Raw genomic sequence first — 20700 nt, 5'->3', positions numbered from 1 at the left:
ATCAACTTGTCACGTTCAATGTCGGGCACTACTTGTACGAAAAATCAAAATTCATTTTTTCCACATTTCAACGTTACGGAGCTGTAGAGCATGGAAAAACACCACTTTAGGCACACGGATCGTTTAGAAATGTTTTTCGGCCAACGAAGTATGCCAATAACACTTTTCAGCTTCTTTATATGGCACAACTGGTACGAAAAATCCAAATACATTGTTAACCCATTAAAATTTGAGGAATCTGTTGAGCATAAAAAAATGCCACTTTATGCGCAAGAACCAATTAGAAATCTTTTCCGAGATTAAAGTTATGAAGAAAATATTTTTCACGTTCAATGTAGGACACTACTTGTGCGAAAAACCAGTTTAGGCACAAGAATAGTTTAGAAATGTTTTCCAGGCAAAGAGTGATGCCAACAACACTTTTCACCTTCTATGTAGGGCACAACTGGTACGAATAATCGATTTCATTGTTTTCCCATTCGGACTTGAGGAATCTATTTGTCATATAAAAAATCACTAGTGGAAAAAAACGAAAGGGTTGCGGTTTAAACAACCCTAAGGGTTGCGTTTTTGGCCATCAACCCTTTCCGTAGCACCCCTTCACTAAAAGTGAAGGGCCGCAGTTGAGGCCCAACACCGCAGCCCTTCCAATATGGAAGGGCTGCGCTTTGGGCCTCAAACGCAGCCCTTCTTTGTACAAAGGGTTGCGGTTTTGACCATAATCGCAGCCCTTTTAACCTAAAAACATTTTTTTTTTTTTTTTGCATTTTTTAACTCCTAAATATATCTACTTCATGTTGATATTGTTTATTAAGATTAGTATCAAATCTTAACTCTTAGTTATACAGCATATTAATAAGCACAAAAAAAAATAGAATCATGGTTTCTGACAAAAAGAAAATAGTGGAAGTCATGCTTTCCATAGGTCACTCGAATGATACTCTTGCATTGCTGAGTGCCCCACTGTCTGATAAGAGTCAGATGCCAATTAACCTTACTGCCAACTTTCATCCCAGAAAAACAAAATCAAACAAATGATTCCAACTATGCATTAAATATTGATCAATGATATAATTGTAAGGCTTATGCTAAACAGAAAAGGTCTTGAAGTATATAGAACACAATTTTGGAACACACATTGCCCCACTATGAAAAGCTTATGCTAAATAGCATGATTAACTTTAATCCATACATGAAAATCATAAATCTGAGCAATTGAAACGCAAACCCTCATAACCGAAAGTCCCAATATCAAAACGAAAATGAAAGAAAAAACAAAAATATAAAAATCGAACGGAAATGAGAAAAAATGAACGAAAATGAACAAAAATGAAAAAAATGAACAAAGATGAAAAAAAATGAATGAAAATACAAAAGAGAAAAATCATAGATTTGAAATTACATAAACATTAATCAAAACAAAGATCAAGAAATTATAGATCTGAAAAACGAAAAATCATCACTTGTTGGTGTCGTTGCTTAAGCGGAGTTTGACGACGACGAAAAGATGGTCGGAGTTCGACTAACAGAGAAAAGGACGAACGACGAGCAACAGCGCGGCAAGGCGGCAAGGCAGCGTAGGTCTTGAACAACGAACCCTCATTGAAAGGAGAAGGAACAAATATTCGATGTCGTCGGAGGGTGAGAGAGAACGAATATTTGTTGTTGTGGAAGGAGGGTGAGAGAGAAGGGAGAAGGAAGGACGTGAGAGAGGAGAGAGAATGAGGGAGTAGAGAAGGAAGAAGAATGAACCCGCTTCATATGTTAAACCCGCGATTAATTCCTTTCAAAATTGTTTTTAAAAAGAGCCCATAAAGGGCTGCATTTTTTAAAAAAGGCAACCCTTTATTACTTATCAGGCAGCAGTTTTTAAAAACCGCAGCCCTTCACTAAAAGGCCTGCGGTTTTTGCATTGATAGCAGCCCTTCGTAAGTGAAGGGCTGCAGTTTTTGGGCTAACCGCAGGTTTTTCAAAAAACGCAGCCCTTGCAGCGTAGACCATCCGTTTTGTTTCAACTAGTGAATGCCACTTTAATCGCAAGAATTAATTTGAAAGTTTTTACGAGATAAAATTTAAGGGAAAAATACTTTTCAAGTTCAATGTAGGGCACTACGTGTACAAAAAAATTCAGCTTCATTTTTCCACATTATAACATGATGAAGTTGTATAGCATGAAAAAAACCAACTTTACACACAAGAATCATTTAGAAATTTTTTTTGGGATAAAAGTTATGCCAAAAACACTTTTCGTTTTCTATGTACGGCTCAACTAGTACGAAAAATCCGAATACATTGTTATCCCATTCGGACTTAACAAATATGTTGAGCATGGAGAACTGCCACTATAAGCGCAAGAGTCAATCTGAAAAGTGTATCGAGATAAAAGTTATGGGCAAAAAACTTTTTATGTTTAATGTAGGGTACTACTTGTACGAAAAATCCAACTTCACTTCTTCCACATTCCTGCATGACAGAGTTGAAGACCATGGAAAAAAACAACTTAAGGCACAAGAATAGTTTTAAAAATGTTTTTCGCGCTAAGTGTTATTCCAAAATCACTTTTGAGCTTCGAAGTAGAGCACAACCGGTACGAAAAATCCGAATACATTGTTATCCTATTTGTACTTGAGGAATCTGTTGAGCATAAAAAAAATGCCACATTATGCGCAAGATTCAATTAGAAATCTTTTCCGAGATAAAAGTTATGGGCAAAATACTTTTCACGTTCAATGTAAGGCACTACTAGTACGAAAAATCCAACTTCATTTTTCTACATTATACCGTCACGCAGTTGTACAGCATACAAAAAAAACAACTTTAGGCGTAAGAATTGTTTAGAAATGTTTTTCGGGCTAAAAGATATGCGAAAACACATTTTTAGCTTCTATTTAGGACTTAACTGGTACGAAAAATCCGATTTTGTTGTTTTTCCATTAGAACTTGAGGAATATATTGAGCATAGAAAACTGCCACTTAGGTGCAAGAATCAATCATAAATCTTTTCCGAGACAAAAGTTATGGGTAAAATACTTTTCAAGTTTCATGTAGGTAACTACTTGTAGGAAAAATCAAACTTTATTTGTTCCACATTCTAACGTGACGAACATGTACAACATGGAAGAAAATCACTTTAGGCACAAAAATCATTTAGAAGTGTTTTTTGGGCTAAGTGTTATGCCAAAAACACTTTCCAACTACAATGTAGGGCACAACGGGTACGAAAAATCTGATTTCATTATTTTTCCATTCGAACTTGAGGAATCTCTTGAGCATAAAAAAAATGTCACTTTATGCGCAAGAATGAACTCGAAATCTTTTCCGAGATAAAAGTTATGGGCAAAATACTTTTGACGTTCAATATAGGACACTACGTGTACGAAAAATCCAACATCATATTTTCCAGATTCTAACGTGATGCAGTTGTACAGCTAGCATGGAAAAAAATCACTTTAGGCACAAGAATTGTTTAGAAATATTTTTCGGGTTAAGAGTTATGCCAAAAACACTTCTTAGCTTTTATGTAAGGCACAACTGGTACGAAATATCCGATTTCATTGTTCTCCCATTCGTAGCTGAAGAATTTGTTGAACATAATAAAAATGCCACTTTATGCGCAAGAATCACTTAGAAATCTTTTCCGACATAAAAGTTATGGGAAAAAATGTTCACGTTCATTGTATACTTGGACGAATAATCCAACTTCATTTTTTTCAACATTTTAACGTTACGGCGCTGTAGCGCATGGAAAAGAAAACACTTTAGGCACAAAAAACGTTTAGAAGTATTTTCCGGGCTAAGTGTTATACCAAAAACACTTTCCAGCTTCTACGTAAAGCACAACTGGTATGAAAAATCCGATTTCATTGTTTTCCTATTCTGAATTGAGAAATCTGTTGAAAATAAAAACAATGCCACTTCATGCGCAAGAATCAATTAGAAATCTTTTCTGAGAGAAAAGTTATGGGCAAAATACTTTTCACGTTTAATGTAGGACACTACTTATACGAAAAATTCAGCTTCATTTTTTCCATATTGTAACGTTACGGACCTGTTGAGCATCGAAAAAAACCACTTTAGGCACACAAATTGTTTAAAAATGTTTTTTGGGCTAAGAGTTATGCTAAAAACACTTTTCCACTTGTTTATAGGGCATAACAGGTAAGAAAAATCCGAATACATTGTTAACCGATTCAGAGTTGAGGAATTTGTTGCGCTTAAAAAATGCCAATTAATACGCAAGAATTAGTAAAAAATATTTGTCGAGATTAAATTATGGGGAAAATACTTTTCAATTTCAATGTAGGGCACTACTTGTACGAAAAATCCAACTTGATTTTTTCCAGATTATAAATCACGGAGCAGTAGAGCATTGAAAAAAATCACTTTAGGCACAAGAATCGATAGAAATATTTTTCGGATTAAGAGTTATGCCAAAAAAAAGTTTTCATCTTCTATATAGGGCACAACTTGTACGAATAATCCGATTTCATTGTTTTCTCCTTCGGAATCTATTTAGCATATAAAAAATGCCACTTTAGGTGCAAGAATTAATTCGAAATGTTTTACGAGATAAAAGTTAAGGTTAAAATACTTTTCAAATTCAATGTAACACCCCGATAATTCTCTCTTTTCCAAAATACCTTTTCAATATAAACTTAGAGAATCATCAAAGCATTATTGCCCGTGTGATAACGTATCGGCTTATTCAGAATTTTGCAGCGGAAAACATATAACTGAACTTTAGAATTGAAATATAATAAATAACGAAATAACTTTAAAACCAAACAACATTTTTAACTTTAACGTCAAACCAAATTGAAATGTAAATGTATCTACTAAAATAATAAATAGATCAATATGTCACACAAGCTCTCTATTCCCAAAACCTCATGATGCATCATCTACACACCTGTAAATGTTAATGCACTAAAGAATCTGCTAACGAAAAATGGGTCATCACAGGATCAATAAGGCAAAGCCATGATCAATACATACCAACAAGGAGACAAAGCACGTAGTCAGTAAAGCTGGGTACTACATAATAATAAATAAACATTTCTAAGATGATACTCATATATGTAAGTAGGGATAAAGAACAACATAACAATCTGTAGATAACTGTTACTGAACTAAACGTTAACAATCTTTTATTAGTTTAATGGAATAGTTATTGGACCAAGTTATCTCATCTAAAAACCAGATTTCACCTAGGGGGACGAAATGCGGGTGCAATTCCATAATTCATAATAATTTACGATATCAAGGAACCTTTTTAATACAAATAGGAACGATGATGAATCAAATTTCCAGAAAAAGTCGTGGCACGACCACCGTGTACCCCAACTCCTGATTGTCGAACTTCAGACGTGCACCAGTCTAATGTGTCTCACTATCCAAGTTCCACTTTATATGATTTACCAATTAATACTTGTTATGACACACAAGCAACACAGATAAAATATAATCAAACATTCATAATTTTATGTCTTTTATATTAGGATTAAATAAGTGATCATACAATTTACAACCCAAAATTAATTCCTTCTTTATTCCAATCCTTCTTATTTGTTGAACATAGCCAACAACCAACTTATCATTCAAATGTATAAATTTTCAACTTGCCAAATAAGGCCCACAATCCTCATAAAGTAATGAAAATAATAATATAAGGGCACACATGATTCAATCATGATCCAACTTAATAAATATATCAATTCCCCCATGTGAATTAATAAACAAAGTTCCCAACCAACATGCTTACATCAATATTCCATACAAACATGATATAAATATCACACTCAACATGTTCAGACACGTGCATAAAACATGTAAAATCCAATCATAATACCAATCATATATAAACTCACATAGTTCCTATATATGATACTACATAACTTTTCCTTCATAAACTTATGATACTGCATCAAACAACACATAGGTATGTATGTACCTTGTGTAGACAAATTGATAGGCCACTTTTAACAACTTATAATTTATTAAAACTCCCTTTAAATATACTTAAACATGCTACTATGATTTTCCAATCTTTAACACCCTGAAAATCCATTCTTTGATAATTCAAATCCCGATTTAAACATAATAATCAAATCTGAATTTTTATTCTTTAAATACATAATTTATATAATTATAGATTCATCATTAAAATAGTAAATTAAACCTTCTTATCATAAGTAGTACTGAAATAAAACATAAAAACATAATCTTTAATCAAAACTTGAGGAAGAAGAAAAGTAATCAAACCAATACAAGAAGGACAAAGAAAGGACGTCGGCTAGGAAAACAGTGGCGCCGACAGCTCGGTGATGGTGGTCGCGGTGAATGGTGGCGATAATGGTGTGAAGAAGAAAGTGTTTCTTGAAAGAGAAGAAAAGAAAGTAGAAGAAAGAAAAACGTGGAAGTAGAGGAAATAAAAGCTGGCCGGTTTTCTTGTGGGAGGGATGAGAAAGAATTTGTGTGGGTAAAATATTTGGATTTAATTTATAAGCATGTTATCCTTTCGGGCATAGGAAAAGGCAATTGGGTTTTAAGTAGGATTGAATGATAATGAATAGGATTGGTGAATAAACTCTCAACATTAGTAGAAGTTCCTTTTCCTAGTCCAATGAGTATTTGGATTCCTCAAGCCCATTCAAAATCCTTTTTCAAATCCAAATTGTATTTTAAATATTTTTCAAAGCATCACTAGTAGAAAAAGGAAGATTTGCGTCCCCCCAAGTGCGTCGCATGAAAGGCAAAACGACGCAAAAAGATAATTTGCGTCGCATGCAATAAAGAGTGCGACAGCACAACATGGGAACATAACCAACACATAAGAGCTATATGTGTCGTACCTTGTTGATGTTGCAAAACACTAATTTGCGTCGGACCCCTTGGCCCATCCGACGCAGATTGGTTCATCCTGGATACAAAAATTGTAACACTATCTGAGTCGCACTTGCCTTAGGTGCGTTGCAAAAACGGTATTTGCGTCAGACCCTTAAGCCCATCCGATGCAAATTACCCTTTACCCCCAATAGAATTTTCTCCCCAGCAATACTCCCCCAACGACATTATTTGGAATAGGAGCCCTAAGTTACATGCAAAAAACTGAACTCATTCTCTCTTCACTCTCACCTGCAAATGACCCTTCGCCCTCACACTCTCGCCGGCGCTCCCTCACCCTCGTCGGCGACGTTGCTTCTCTAGCGAACTCAGGCATCACAAGCAAAATAAGTATTCTACATGGTTGACACTGCCGATTCAAAATGGTTTGTTGGCATCGATGGAAAAAATAGAACGCTTGGAATTGATGATGTACACGATGAAGAAGAATACGATACACAATTCAATGAAATCATTGCTTTGTCAGTAGTCATTCCAAGTACATTAGGGGAAGATCTAGACACAAATTACATTCGTCGAGACCATAATGAGGGATTTTACGTTGTCAAAGAAAAAACTGATTAATAGGTAAATTATGTAATATTGACTCAACTAATAATGTTTATAATCTTTAATTATATATTTTGTGCTTTGTTAGAATAATTTTGAACTACTTTATTGATGAATCTAACATGTATTTGGTTTTAGGTGTAGTGATGGAAGATGAGATAATGCATTATGCATCTGAGCCCGAGATTACTGATGAAGCTGCTATGAAGAAAAAAGTGAGCAGGCCAAGAGGTCCTACAAAAGGGATACATTCCAAACCCGGGGTCCAAAGAGTATTTCAGTGGGATGAGTTTATACGTCCGATTGGGGAATATGATGGTGCGTACAAGACACATTGCGGCGAAATCAGTAGAAGCAAAGTGTCTATCTTGTACGACAGTTGGGATGAATTTCCAGAAGGCATAAAAACGACTTTATGGGAAGATGTTAAAATAAGTAACCTTATTCTTTTAATATAATTGAGATCGTATTTATTAATTATTATACTAATCGTGTATTAGTGGTTTATTTTTGTATATTGAAGAGAGAGTTTGGAATAGAAGAGGATGTGAAGAAGAGACGAGATGTCCTGACTACTTGTGTTAAGCGGTGGAGATATTTCAAGTTAAGATAGGTGACTAGATGGATCACAAAAACGAGGAAGGGGCCTAACAATGATACGCCACCGTACGTGCTCTATCTTTCCATCATGCAAGAGATTTGGGACCAGTTTGTGAAAAATGTAGCTCTAAGGAGTTTAAGGTATGTAATATATACATTACAATCATATGAAATTAGGAAAATTGGATTTTAATAAACCAACCATTAGGCTGTCTTCTTAAAACAGTCCCACTTATAAGTTATTTTTGAATAATCCAACCTTTTGGTAATATCTTCTCATAATGATCCCAGTGACTTGTGACCTGAACATCAGGTAATTTTTACCCCCTCCTCCTACTCATTTCTCTCTCTTCCCCCTTCACCTCCTTGGTTCAGTTTGACCCCTCCCATCTCTTCCACCGGCCGCCCTTTCTCTCTTCGTCGCCGCTTTTCTGTTTCTCTCTTCGTCGCCGGGAAGGGGTGACATGATGGAAAAATACGAAGGAAAATCGGGTGGGAATCGGGTTTGTTACGGGGGTGGGAATCGGGTGGAGAGATCGCGCGGTTTGCAGGGGTTTGCTCGGGCTACCGGCGATGTGTGGGGGATTACGGGGTTTGTTAGGGGGTGGGAATCGGGTGGAGAGATCGGGTGGGGTGGAGTTTAGGGTTTGCAACGAGCTGGAATTAGGCCGCAGCAGGCTTGGTGGTGGGGTGGGTAGGGGTGGGTTGGGCTGCATCGAACTGGGGTGAGGTTTGTAGCGGATTGGGGGTGGGATGGGGCTGCAACGAATTAGGGTGTGTGTCGGACTGCAGGGGCTTGGTTGCAGTGGGCTGGGGTGGGTGGGGCTGCAAGGCGTTTCGGTTGGGGTAGGTTGCAGTGGGATGGGATAGGGTGGGGTGGGGTGGTGCTGCAAGGCGCGGTAGGTGGTGGTAATGGTGGTGGTTGTGTAGAAAAGAAGTAGAGGAGGGAGAAAATGTTCTGATCAGAGAGGGTGACATGTGTCACATTTGACCTATTATGCCGGTGACAACAGGTTAAGGACCATTATGAGAAGATATTACCAAAAGGTTGGATTATTCAAAAATAACTTATAAGTGGGACTGTTTTAAGAAGACTGCCTAAAGGTTGGATTATTAAAATCCAATTTTCCTATGAAATTATATAATGATTTGGTTTTCCAATATTGACTATAAATCTTATATTAGGCTAAAAGTGAAAAAGCAAGAATCTCTCAGGCTACTAACAAGCATCCTCATTTTTTGGGTCAAAAGTCATCTGCGGTGATGATTCCCCTTTGTAAACGCGAAGGGTATATCCCTTCATCCTCTACAGCATCATTTGTTGACTCCTCTACATCATCAGTGGTTTCCTCCTTGTCGGATCGAACATTGCCATAGCTTCTCGCGAGATCGAAAAAAGATAAGGTTAGAAATTTTCCTTCCCTAATGAAGAAACATAAAATATAAAAGAGTCCATTGTAATCATTCTTAAAATTTTATAATATTTCTTGTCTAATTAATAGTATTCTACTAATCATACGCGTTTTTCTAATTGGGCGCAGGATGATTGGAAAAGGAAAGAAAATGAAGGAGAGTTTGTTCCAGGTCGGATGGATGATGCTCTATCACGTGCTCTGCAGAGGAAAGCCCGTCCTGGGCGTGTGTTAACAGTTGGGCGTAGCATTGGGATCACATCTTTTTCGGGAGATCCTAATCGGAAGCAATATTGTTCGTAAGGGTAGGGGCATGGATGATAAGGAGATGCAGGCGTTAGAGGCTAGAGTGAGCCAAAGAGTTAGAGAACAGACGTTGGAAGAGATGAACTCGAAGATAGATGCATTAGTAAAAAGAAAGCTTCATGGCTTTTGCGGTGCAATTACGTATTCAAGTACCAAATCAAATAAGGGAAGATCCTCACACTCTAGTTGCTCCTAGTAGCTGTCATTCGGGGGGCAATGATCCATTTGTTAATTTGCAGATATATATTTATTTTATATCTTCTAAGATTATGATATTATACTTCTTGAATACTTAATGATATTATGCTTCTTGAACAATTAATTGATGACATTGTGCTCTCATTGGATGTTAAGAGTCAAGTTCCATGTTATTTGGTATTAGCGGAAACCTCAGGACCGATCATTGTAGCTGAGGGTACCAGTCATCCACGAAAAGAGTCATCATCACATCCTACCATCGTGAAAGTGAGTGTTGATGATTTTCTTATGAAATATGCAGATTCTCTAGTTCCACTACCTATTCCATTCATCATGAAACTCAGTCAAGCTAAGCTGAGGGTTCATTGATAGAATGGCCGAAATAATTATTCCATTTAAGTGACACAAGTTGGTTTAAGTTTAGTTCAGTAAAAGTTGTCTACAGATTATTATATACTTATATTATTATTTATTCCTGCATGTTATTTTATAGTATCATGTTTAGGATCATTTATGTCTGGTATGTAGTACTCAGCTTTGCTGATTACGTGCTTGTTGTGTGTGTGATCATGGCTTTGCCTATTGATCCTGTGGTGATCCTTCGGGGGAGCAGAGTCAAGACAGCATTGACATTACAGGTTCGCAGATGCATCTCATTGGGAATCTGGAATGGAGAGACTCTTGTGTTACTAGTATCATTTAAGTTGTTTTCGTAGGAACTTATGTTTTCAGACAATAGTTAAGGTGTGTTTTTAGTTCTGACATTGTTTAGTTCGAAAGTTTTAATAAAGTTGTTTTAGAAGTTTTTTCCGCTGCAAAATTCTGGTAAGCCGAAAACGTTATCACACGGCGATAATGCCTGGTAATTCTCTAAGGTTTATTATAAAAGTATTTTCTAGAAAAAGAATTATCGGGGTTTACAAGTGGTATCTGGGAGCTTTAGGTTAGTTTAAGACTTATAGGCGCCTAACTAACTAGCTAGCTACGTAGCTTACTAAGTGATTTAGCTTATTAGTTATTTGAAGGAAACCTTAGAATTGCTCCTACGTATTTATTTCGAAAAGTCGGACATAGAATATTTTTTTAAAAACCGGAATTTTTTTTTATATACCGAAAAAAAAAAATCGGAAATTTTAGAACTCGATTTTTTTTTTGGTCCGAAAATTTTTCTCTTTATTATTTCTAAACATGTTTTTTCTTTCAGAGTTCGAAATTTTTTTTTTTAATAATATAAGTTCCGAAATTTTTTTTTCTTTCGAATATATATTAGTTCGAAATTTTCTTATATATTCGAAACTTTTCTTTGGCACTTAAGTAATATTTTATAAAAGTGTCTGCATTATTTATTCATGCCTTTAAAGTTTATAGTATTGCATTGTGAGAATGGGTAGTATAGGATGGGCATATAGGATAGAAATATTATATGCCTGCATCAGAAGTTAGTTCAGCATCATTATTATTTTTCTTCCCTGCAAATATGCATTATTATCATTTCTTTCTGTAATGATGCACTATATTATTATACTTTCCTGCTAATGATACATGAATATTTTTCTTCCCTGCTAACTGTTATATCTTTCTTGCCTGCTAAGGTGTTATATTTTTCATGCCTTTGTTTTTGTTTACCCTTTATTATTTTGTGGGAAACGTTAGAGAGAGTGCTAAACCATTATGGTTTATTTGTTGTAGATCCCTAACCATGTCTGCCAGACAAGTTAATAGAATTGTCAGGCAAGTTAATAGAGTAGGAAGCCATCATAACCCAATTATATTGAGTGATGATGAGAATGTTCGATGTCATGAGCCTTGAAGTTATAGTTACCCTAGCTTAAAGAGCATTATGCATTATGTGTTAAAAGTAGGTATCCCTGTTAGCGATATATGAAGTAATTCAAAAGTTTGATTGTACTAGAGTGCAAACCTGAAAGGACATCTACAATATTATTGGAGACATATTTGAGCGATGTAAGTGCTTTAGAGATGGATGAAAATGGACATCAATCCAAAAGGATTTGAAGATCTATTAGATCTAGGAGTTCAGATTATTGTTATTAATATTATTATAGTGAAGACTTTGGAGACTTTGCAGATGAAATGTTTACTCCATAAAAGTATAAAGATAAGGATGAGAATGATGGTGTAATTCCATAGAGTATTTATTTATGCTTTAAGATTAGTTGTTGGAAGTAGTCAAGCTACAATGGTTTAAATTTCTTTCTCTAGCATCTTTATATTATTGAGGAATAAGTTGGTTATTTTGGATTGGGAGAATATTCTTATTATCGGTTGAGGAATGAAGTTATTATTTATTTATATGAGTGAGTAAGAATTTATTCTGGCACGTGATGGGAATATTTTTTATTTTATTATTCTTTTCATCATGTGATTATATTCTTGCTTGCTTGTTTCTACTTGCACGTTGATGTGAATATATTTTACATGGATGATTAGTGATTATTAGAGAACATTCATGTTGAACTTGAACTAGTGAAATTGTTTGTTGATGCGATCTTTATGATCAAATCAAATGTTGCCTTCGTGGAATGGCAAGTAGTCTGAATCGAAACCAAAGTAGAGTTACGTTAAATTTCAGTTGCGAAGTAGAGTGTCAAACAATAATGATGCCTTAGCTTCTGTTATTCGGCTATTGGCCGAGAATTTGACTCGAAAGTGTTGAGTGTCCCGATTCTGCTAAGACATGTTTAAGAGACTAGCTAAGATTAAACCGTCGTACCTTAAGGGGTAAGCTGACCCTATCCTCTTAGAGAGTCGAATTGGGGCGTTTGAAAAGATTTTTGGGGCTGTGAATTGTCCTGAGAGTATGGAAGTAGGTCAAGTCATACCGTATCTGAAAGATGAGACTGACTTATAGTAGAAAGAGAATGAGACTAGACTCAGTATTATGAAAGAGTTTATTTGGGAATCCTTTATTGCTGCTTTAAGAGAAAAGTTTTACCCTGCTTTTATGAGGAAACTAAAGATCTAAGAGTTTATCAACTTAGGATGAGAAGTATGACTATCTCTAAGTATTATAGCAAGTTCATAGCATTGTCTAGATTTGCACTTGAAGTAATAGCCATTGAGGAGTTAAAGGCTCATGATTTGAGCAAGATTTGACTAAGGAAATTCAATTGGGTTTAGTAGATTTTGAAGTGTTGATTTGCCTATTAACATTCCTATTGGAGAAATCATAAGGTATACCGAGTTGTTTAGAAATTTCCTTTAAAGATAGGAGACTTTGTATTTCCGTCTGACTTAATAGAATTCAATTTGGGAGATGTGATTCTTGGGATGAATGGTTGAACTTTACAAGGCAACATTGATTTGAGTTCAAAAGGTAGTGTTGAGAAACCCTTGGGAAAATTGACCTCTATAGACGATTTGGGAAACCTAAGAATTTGGAGTGATCTCTGCTATGCAAGTGCAGAAGTTGATGAGAAAGGGGTGTGAGCTATTTTTCTGTAGCGTGCAAGATGTAGTAAGGAAGCTGAGTTAAACTTGAGGATGTTCCAATAGTGAAGAGTTTATGGAGTATTTCCGAGTGAAATTTCAGGTATGCCGCCTGCAAGAGCTGTTGAGTTTACCATAGACTTAGTTCCTGGAACTGCACCTATATCTAAGGCACCTTATAGAATGGCACCTCCTGAGATGAGTGAGTTAAAGACGCAATTGCAAGAACTTTTGGATAAGGGTTATATCAGACCTAGTGCATCGCCTTGGGGAGCTCCTGTATTTTTTCGTGAAGAAAAAGGATGGGAGTATGAGGTTATGTATCGACTATAGGGAGTTGAAAATGTTACCATCAAGAACAAGTACCCTTTGCCTAGAATAGATGACCTATTCGATCAATTGAATGGAGCGAGTGTGTTCTCGAAGATTGACTTACGTTCAGGATATCATCAATTGAGGGTAGCCAATAAGGATGTACCTAAGACTGCCTTTAGAACGCGTTATGGTCACTACGAGTTCACTGTAATGCCATTTGGGTTAACAATGCTCCTGCTATATTTATGGACTTGATGAATAGATCTTTCATGAGTTTTTGGATAAGTTCGTAGTGGTTTTCATTGATGACATTTTATATATTCGAGGAATGAAACCGAGCATGATGAACATTTAGGATTATTTTGGAGACTTGAGAAAAACCAATTATATGCCAAGTTCTCTAAGTGTGAGTTTCGTTTGGAGAAAGTAGCATTTTGGGTCATTTTGTGTCTAAGGAAGGAGTCTCAGTAGATCCTGCTAAGATTCAAGCTGTGAGTGAGTGGCCAACTCCAAAGAGTGTGTCGACATTAGGATTTCTTGGGTTTAGCTGGCTATTATAGGAGATTTGTGGAGATTTCTCGAAGATAGCAAGACCTATGACTAATTTGATGAAAAAGGAGTCCAAGTTTGAGTGGAATGAGAAGTGTGAGGAAGCTTTCAGATCTTGAAGGATCGTTTAACCACTGCACCTGTTTAACCCTACCTGATGGAATGAGGGATTTGAGGTCTATAGTGATGCTTCGAAAAATGGTTTGGGTTGTGTGTTGCAACAGAATGGTAAGGTAATAGCTTATGCTCGCGTCAATTGAAACCTTATGAGGCTAATTACCCTACCCATGATCTAGAGTTAGCTGCCATAGTGTTTGCATTGAAATTTGGAGACATTATCTTTATGGAGCAACTTGCAAGATATTTACAGACCATAAGAGTTGAAGTACATCTTTACTCAAAAGGACTTGAATATGAGGCAAAGAAGATGGCTAGAGTTGATTAAGGATTATGATCTAGACATCCAGTACCATGAAGGGAAAGCCAATGTGGTGGCTGACGCCTTGAGTAGGAAATCGAGTCATAGCTTGAGTGTTGATAGTCCCTGAGGAGTTGTGTGAGATATGCAAAGGTTGAACCTAGAAATTTTAAATCCTGGGGAAAGTGAGGCTAGACTCAGTAATCTTTCTTTGGGAGTGAGTTTTCGATGAGATTATTGAGGGTCAAGTTGGGGATGAGCACTAGACAAGATAAAGAGAAAATGAAGCAAGGTAAGGAAGTAGACTTCAAGATTCATGATGATGGGAGTCTAAGGTTTAAAGGGAGGTGGTGTGTACCACAAAAGTGCAATGACCTTAAGAGACGTCTTATGGATGAGGGGCATAATACTCCAATTCTGTGCACCCTGGGGGTGACAAGTTGTATAAGGACTTAAGGTGTATCTATTGGTGGCCAACATGAAGCGAGAGGTAGCTGAGTATGTGTCTAAGTGTCTAACCTGTCAGAAAGTGAAGATAGACCATAAGAGACCCATGGGGAAATTCAATCGTAGAGGTTCCTGGATGGAAGTGGGATTCTATTTCTATGGACTTTGTGACTGCCTTACCCAAGTCGAGGAGTGGAAATGATACCATTTGGGTTATTATGGATAGACTGACCAAGTCCGCTGTTTCATACCTATTAAGGAGACATGGAAGAAGAAGCAACTCGCTAAACCTATATCAAGCATGTAGTGAGATTGCATGGAGTTCCAAAGGACATTATTTGACGTGACTCTAGATTTCTATCTAAGTTTTGGAAAAAGGTCCAATAAACCTTGGGACAACATTAAAATGAGTACCGCCTTTCACCCTGCGACCGATGGTCAGACTGAGAGGACTAACAAACTATGGAGGATATGTTGAGCTTGTGCAAGATTTTCAAGGAAGTTGGGAGGACCAATTAGATTTGATTGAGTTTTCTTACAACAATAGTTACCATGCGAGTATAAAGATGGCACCTTTTGAGGCTTATATGGACGGAAGTGTAGAAGTCCCATTTGCTGGAATGACTTTAGTGAGAATATAGTTTGGGGACTGAATTATTGAGGAGACCGTCAAGAATGTAGATTGATTCAGGCTCGAATTCAAGCTGCGCAAGATAGGCAGAAAGTTATGCAGATTAAAACGCGCGAAGATGAGTTGCTGTAGGTGATAAAGTATTCCTGAAAGTATCACCCACAAAGGCGTTATGAGATTTGGGAAAAAGGGCAAGCTAGTGCTAAATATGTAGGCCCATATGAGATTTTGGAGCGCATTGGGAAAGTAACTTATAGACTGGCATTGCCAATGGAGTTTGAAAAGATGTTAATGTATTCCACATCTCCCAACTTAAGCGCTATATCCCTGATGAGCGTCATGTGTTAGAGCCTGAAAGAGTGCAGATAGATAGTAGCCTCACATATGAGGAAAGACCTGTCAAGATTCTCGATAGGAAAGTGCGTAGTACGCGCAACAAAGATGTTCATATTGTCAAAGTTCTTTGGTCTAACCACGAGTCAGAAGAGGCAACGTGGGAAGCCGAAGATGATATGAGGAAAAAGTATCCAGATCTATTCCTTGAGGTGAGTTACGAGGGCGTAACTCGTTTTCTTTAAGGGGGGTAGAATGCGGTAAATTTTGCGCTTTTGTCTATTTTTATGAGATTTAATGCATATGTATGCCTATGTTGGGCAATTTGCACATGTTAGTGCAAAAGAAGTAGAGTCTCCGCATAAGAAAGAGTGTTCATAAGTAACACAAGTGTTTTAAAAAAATTGGGAAAAGTGCACAAGAGGCACTACCCTTCTTCGAAAACTTTCGAAATGGTGGTTTCAACTTTTGAAAGTACGAGGATTTTGCGTCAAGTTTCGGGACGAAACTTCTTTTAAGGGGGGTAGACTGTAATCCCCCACAATTTTAAAGAATTTTAATATATTTAAGTATTTATATAGTTATAGTTAAATCCAAATGAGTTTGGAAAATGATTTGACTATTTAAAAAGGGTTTACTATTTTAAAAGTCAAATGAAATTATTTTTCATAGCTTAATAAAATTAGAAATATTGTATCCATCATGGATCACTCTCCTATCAAACATCCAAGGTCTTCCAAACAGTACATGGCACGCATCCATGAGTATTACATCACACCAAATCTCCTCTTCATATGTTCTACCAATGCTAAAGTTAAGTAATACACGACTGGATACATGTATTCCTTTTCCTTGATTTAACCATTGAATGACATAAGGGTTAGGGTGTGGGGTTGTGTTTAGATTAAGCTTGGTTATGAGGGTTTGAGAGGCAACATTAGTACAACTTCCACCATCAATTATTAAAGTACATACCTTTCCTCCAATAGTACAACGTGTATGAAAGATGGACTCCCTTTGTAGTTGCTCCTCTTGGACAGCCATTCCACTAAGGGTCCTTCGAACAACCAAACATTCTCCTTCATCTGGACCGAGCACTTTTTCCTCCTCCACTTCTTCTTCTTCATACTCCTCCATCTCATGTTCTTCTGCTAAAGTTTCATACTCCATCAGGGTCACTACTTTTGTGTTTGGACACTCAGATGCGAAGTGACCTAGTCCTTGGCACCTAAAACATCTCCTAGGAGCCTTGGTTTGTATGGGGCTGCTCTCGGGCTTTTTGAAGGGTGGTTTAAAATTGTTGGTAGGGTTAGGCTTAGGGGTGAATGTGTTTGGCTTAGTATAGGGCGTGGTTTTAGCAAAGGGTCGAGGTGACTCTCATTTGCCTTTGGTCTTTTGTTGTTTCTCCACCTTATGCGCCAAGATGACAAGTTCTTTGAGGGTTGAGTAATGGTGAAGCTCCACTACATTAGCAACCTTTGAATCCAGGCCTCCTAAGAACCTAACAAGGGTTTGAGGCTCATCCTCGTGCAACTCACATTTCATCAAGAAAGACTCAAATTCTCTTGCATACTCTTCAACACTCCTCGAGCCTTGTTGAATATTATGAAGCTTAGAAAAGTTCTCTTGCACATAATAGGTTGGCAAGAACTTCTGCTTAAGTAGTTTCTTCATTTTCTCCAAGTACGCACCTTCTCTTTTCCATCTCTCTCCCTTTTGGCACATACACTAGCCCACCAAGTAGAGGCATATTTCCTCAACTTAAGAGCCACTAACTTCACTCGTTTGTCCTCGGGTATTTGTTTGTAATCAAACACCCTCTCTACAGTTCTCATCCATTCAATGAATTCATCAGCATCCAACTTACCATCATAATCAGGGATATCAACTCTAATGTCATTGTTGCGTTGGTTGTGCTGTGGGGGCCTTCTAAAAGCTAGGAATGTCTCGTCACTCTCTTGATCAGATAGGTTATCTTCGTCTCTATCTCCTCTTTGAGTTTGCAACCTTAACGTTAATTGCCTTACTTGATCTTGTAAAAGTTGCATTCTGGCTTCATTCTCCTTTCTTTCATCTACCAATAACTTCATGGTCTCTCTTCAATTACTTGGTGGATTAGAAAGCTCACCAGACTCCATAATTAACAGTTTTTGATGTACGGTTTTGGGGGTGGGTTGTAGATTGTCTTTGGGGGTACGTGGTTGGGGTTTGAGGATTGGTTAAAGGTATCTTCTTCAACCTCCAGCTCTGATACCAAGATGTTGTAGACTTGGAGTAACACTCGAAGTTTACAAGTTCAAATTTGCGGATAATAAATCAAACATAAAATGATACTGGTTTGCACAGAAGATGGCACTGTGCCTTAATGATGCTTCGTGGATAAATTAGCTATCTTTAATCTTCTAAGGATACAGTCACACCACCTTACTTAATTAAAGTTCCCTAAGATCACAAATTAGTCTAGCTAGGACTAATTAAGCAAAGGATAAATCACTCTAAGTTTCCAAATCCAAGAAACAAGAATAATTCGAAAGTTGAGATAAACTCGGTTTTTAGGCATAAAATCTTGATTGATTTTCATTGATAATTCCGTAAACATTTATACAAGAATTCATGTCCTAATTTTCTGATTTTCTAGAAAATAAAATAAAATAAAATAAAAACAAATTAATCCACTAAGTGTTCATCATGAACAACAGGGCTTGACAACCTCTTTGGACAAAGGAAGTGGCGTTGAGGAATGGCGCACACCTTCAGCAAGTCACCCTTGAATTGTGGAACCAACTTTCACGTTCTTTGGTGGCTGATCATGGATTTGAATATCCACCACATAACTTCTATTTCCATGCACCACTTTCTCCAACAACCTCAGCCTTGCAATGGCCATAATCTCCACATGACTCGCACATGATTTACACTTACACAATTAAACACTAAGACTTATACGCGTTCGCTTGCACTTGCAATGGCACAGTGAATGGCATGGTTCTAAGGACACTAAAAACTCCTTGTACGAAACTAAGTTTATTACAACTCAATGACACTTAGTAATACAAGTTTAGGGAATTGAAATTACAACTCAAAACAAACCTAACACAAGATTTAAGCTAACTAAATGAATCAAAGGAATAACACATTCGACTTAATTAGAAACCATACTAACAATAGTATCTAACTCCTTCGAACAGTTCATGGACATAGACTTGTACTCAAACATAGCTTCACTAACCATTACAATGAGTGCTTGAGCTTTGTTAATGAGCAATAATGGAGCTGCATTGCCATCATCAGATTTTGTAGACTTGGAGTAACACTCGAAGTTTACAAGTTCAAATTTGTGGATAACAAATCAAATATAAAATGATACTGGTTTGTACAGAGGATGGCACTGTGCCTTAATGATGATTCGTGGATAAATTAGCTATCTTTAATCTTCTAAGGATACAGTCACACCACCTTAGTTAATAAAAGTTCCCTAAGATCAGAAATTAGTCTAGCTAGGACTAATTAAGCAAAGGATAAATCACTCTAAGTTTCCAAATCCAAGAAACAAGAATAATTCGAAAGTTGAGATAAACTCGGTTTTTAGGCATAAAATCTTGATTGATTTTCATTGATAATTCCGTAAACATTTATACAAGAATTCATGTCCTAATTTTCTGATTTTCTAGAAAATAAAATAAAATAAAATAAAAACAAATTAATCCACTAAGTGTTCATCATGGACAACATGGCTTGACAACTTCTTTGGACAAAGGAAGTGGGTTGAGGAATGGCGACACCTTCAGCAAGTCACCCTTGAATTGTGGAACCAACTCCCACGTTCTTTGGTGGCTGATCATGGATTTGAATATCCACCACATAACTCCTATTTCCATGCACCACTTTCTCAAACAACCTCAGCCTTGCAATGGGCATAATCTCCACATGACTCGCACATGATTTACACTTACACAATTAAACACTAAGACTTGTACGCGTTCGCTTGCACTTGCAATGGCACAGTGAATGGCACATTTCTAAGGACACTAAAAACTCCTTGTACGAAACTAAGTTCATTACAACTCAATGACACTTAGTAATACAAGTTTAGGGAATTGAAATTATAACTTAAAACAAACCTAACACAAGATTTAAGCTTAGTAATGGAATCAAAGGAATAACACATTCGACGTAATTAGAAACCATACTAACAATAGTATCTAACTCCTTCGAACAGTTCATGGACATAGACTTGTACTCAAACATAGCTTCACTAACCATTCCAATGAGTGCATGAGCTTTGTTAATGAGCAATAATGGAACTGCATTGCCATCATCAGATGTTGTAGACTTGGAGTAACACTCGAAGTATGCAAGTTCAAATTTGTGGATAACAAATCAAATATAAAATGATACTGGTTTGTACAGAGGATGGCACTGTGTCTTAATGATGATTCGTGGATAAATTAGTTATCTTTAATCTTCTAAGGATACATTCACCCAACCTTAGTTAATTAAAGTTCCCTAAGATCAGAAATTAGTCTAGCTAGGACTAATTAAGCAAAGGATAAATCACTCTAAGTTTCCAAATCAAAGAAAAAAGAATA

The sequence above is a fragment of the Beta vulgaris genome, chromosome 5, assembly GCF_026745355.1.
Source record: "Beta vulgaris subsp. vulgaris cultivar EL10 chromosome 5, EL10.2, whole genome shotgun sequence".
NCBI lineage: Eukaryota > Viridiplantae > Streptophyta > Magnoliopsida > Caryophyllales > Amaranthaceae > Beta > Beta vulgaris.
Note: the sequence above shows the minus strand (reverse complement) of the source record.